This window comes from Pinus tabuliformis, chromosome J (genome assembly GCF_031772625.1).
Source record: "Pinus tabuliformis cultivar Carrire ecotype Pingquan chromosome J, CPIR1, whole genome shotgun sequence".
Taxonomy (NCBI): Eukaryota; Viridiplantae; Streptophyta; class Pinopsida; order Pinales; family Pinaceae; genus Pinus; species Pinus tabuliformis.
In genome coordinates, this window is record NC_142295.1 from 1,330,266,670 (window position 1) to 1,330,270,129 (window position 3,460).

General features: G+C 37.9%; 1 pseudogene; it reads left to right on the forward strand.

The window, feature by feature from the left end:
- Positions 1-493: 493 nt before the first annotated feature.
- LOC149232238 (putative UDP-arabinopyranose mutase 2 pseudogene) lies at positions 494-1,592 on the forward strand (annotated as a pseudogene).
- Positions 1,593-3,460: the final 1,868 nt, after the last annotated feature.

Consider the following 3,460-nt stretch of genomic DNA (forward strand, 5'->3'; position numbering starts at 1 on the left):
ATTTTATGTTTAATATAGTTGGGTAATTAGATTTTAATGATTGGTGTTTAATATAGGGTAATTAGATTATTTTATATTTAATACATTTCGGTAATTAGATTTTGATGATTTTTGTTTAATATAGGGTAATTTGATTATTTGTGTTTCATATGTTTTGCTTTTACAGTTTTTATAAAATTGATGATTTGGAGTCGGGACAATTTACTTTAAAAGCAAGTTTTATAAAAGAAAAATTACCGTCAAAACCAGAGACTTCAATTGTGATTTATCCCAGGCTTCCGGAGTCTGGGCAAGAGCGTGAATCCCCAAATAACAAATCTCTTGAACCCCTTGCTGGGGACTACACTTCCACACCCATATATACACTTAGGTAGAGAAACCAAATTACGATTCAGAGGAAAAGTCCTTTGGGGTTGTGGAAGATTGGGTTGTGTGTATTTCATTTTCTTTCATTTCTTGTTTCTTGGCACGTAGGTCAGTTGATCCAGTAACAATGGCAGTTTTGACTTCGAGTGCTGCGACCCCAATCCTGAAGAAAGAGCTAGACATAGTGATACCCACAATACGGAACTTGGATTTCTTGGAGATGTGGAGGCCATTCTTTGAGCCCTATCACCTCATCATTGTGCAGGATGGTGATCCGTCGAAGACCATTAGTGTGCCTAAGGGTTTCGATTACGAACTGTACAACAGAAATGATATCGAGAGGATCCTCGGCCCCAAGGCCTCCTGCATCTCTTTCAAGGACAGTGCCTGTCGTTGCTTCAGCTACATGGTCTCTAAGAAGAAGTACATCTTTACTATTGATGATGAATGCTTCGTTGCCAAGGATCCCTCCAGCAATGACATCAATGCTCTCCAGCAGCACATTATGAATTTGCTTTCCCCTTCAACTCCATTCTTTTTCAATACACTGTATGATCCATACAGACAGGGTGCATTTTGTACGTGGGTACCCCTTCAGCCTTTGCCATGGAACACCCACTGCAGTTTCTCATGGCCTCTCGATGAATATCCCTGATTACGATTCCCCCACACAACTTGTCAAACCTTCCGAACACAACACCAGATACGTTGATGTAGTTTTGACAATTCCAAAGGGTACACTTTTCCCCATGTGTGGCATGAATTTGGCCTTCAATTGGGACTTGATTGGCCCTGCCATGTATTTTGGCTTGATGGGTGATGGCCAGCCTATTGGTCACTATGATGATATGTGGGTAGGATGGTGTGTCAAGGTCATTTGCGACCACTTAGGATTGGGTGTGAAGACAAGGCTGCCATACATTTGGCACAGCAAGGCCAGTAATGCTTTTGTTAATTTGAAGAAAGAATACAAGGGAATATTCTGGCAAGAGAACATTATTCCATTTTTCCAACCTGCCACACTTCCAAAGGAATGTACCTCTGTCCAGCAATGCTACATTGAGCTGTCAAAGTAGGTAAGGGAGAAACTTGGAGTAATAGATCCATATTTCTAGAAGCTGGCAGATGCCATGGTCACTTGGATTGAAGCTTGGGATGAGCTCAATCCCATTGCCGACCATGCTGAAGTAATTCCGAATGGATCAGCTAAGTCACCCACGAAGTAGCTGCAAGGATCTCCCACATTAATTACTTGCATTTGTAAGCTTTGAGTAGTAGTTCCTCTTATTATTTTGGCATGAGAATTTTGGTAGATGAATAGTTTATTTAGTTGAGCTGTAGTTATTACTTTGTTTTTTTAATGTAGTTAAATAATGGTAGGGGCTACATTGACATCTAGAGAAACATTTGTTGGGATGCAATTATTTTTTAGAATCTGCATGCAGTATTTGCATGGATTTGTTTCCTATTCGGTTAGATAATAATAGGTCTTACATGGACATCTCGAGAAGCATTCAGTCATTACATGGATAATGCTTGGATTGAGTATTTGCATGGATGGATGGTTTACGTTTGTCTTGGTGCTGCAATTGCATATTTTATTTGTTTCAGTTATTTCATGGATAATGCTTGTATCCAGTATCTGCATGGATCTATTTCTGCCATTGAGATTTAAGTTTTTTTGGGAGTGTAATTCCCGACCGCCGTGTTTATTGAAAAACATATTTAAATGTTCAACACAAAATGAAAATGGATCCAGTATCAATGACAATGACCATGCAATGACATATATGATATTTGGATTGAGTATCTGCATGGATCTACTTCTGCTATTGAGATTAGGTTTTTTGTGTGAGTGTAGTAAATTGCAGACCGCTGTGTTTGTTGGAAAATTTTGAATGTTTAATGCAAAATGAAAATGGAATGTCCTGGAAAATGCAATGACATGTATGTTATTGGATTGAGACTGATGAAATTCAATTTTCGTAAACATCTATGCCGTGACTATTCTATCTGTCGTGTTAAAATCATGGTGTTTTAGTAGGGTAATATACCCTACCCTTTGATGACAACGTTTTTTTCTCAAAAGATTGTCGTGACATAGCCTTCTTTCAATATGTTATGTGCATATTTATGATTTACATAGTTTATGTTTTGTAAAATTGATTTGTAGTAGTCTCACCCTTGTTGTTGGTGGTTGTGTATTGTTGAAATGTACTTTTAACTACTGCGTTCGCTTATGGAAAACCACCAGTTTTTCCCCGCACCACCTTTTGCCTAAAGCTATTTTTCCTCCGAGGGCAGCGAGCATATTCAATAGCTGACACGTGGTTTGCAAAACAACCTTTCCCCGGTGCTTAAAGTTCAGCAGGAAGGTCCATGCAATATCGTCCGTTAGTCGTCCGATTATTGAGGGCAAGATCAACGGTTCATTGCTGCATGTACGACGTGGTCACTTCAGGTGTCAGGGGACCATCTCTCGCAGGTCCAATCGAATCCTGTGAAAGTCGTATGACAGGGTTAATAATAATGAAAAAAATCCATATTGAATGTAATTAATATAAACTTACGGCGGTCAGTAAATGTAGGTAAACGCTTTTAATTTTATTATTTTTTTTTACACAGGAGTATGGCAAAAGTAAAAACGTATTGTTTTTTTTTTGTTGACTATGCAATGAAAAAAAAGGGCAGCACACAGAAGCGTGAATGCAAGTTAAAAAAAAGGTTTTTTTTTTTTTACACATATAGCAGTGTAATACGCAGAGTGCGAATGTAATTTTTTTCTGTGTTGAATATGAAAAGAGGGTAATATGCAGCAACAACGTACATATGAAAAGACGTAAGAATTTTTTTTTACACACAGTAGTGTAAAAGAAATTTGCAAGCAAAGACAGTGTATTTTCCAGCAGAGACAAAGTTTTTTTTTGCACAGCAGTGCAAAGACAGGGTGTGTTAAATTTGCAGGAGAGACAGAGTAATTTTTTTTTTTTGGAACTGCATCTGAAGCAGTCTTGGTGAAATCCCTCTGTTGGAGGAAGAATTTTGTAACAACAATACTATTAATGAATACAATTTTTTGTGTATGTGAAACTCT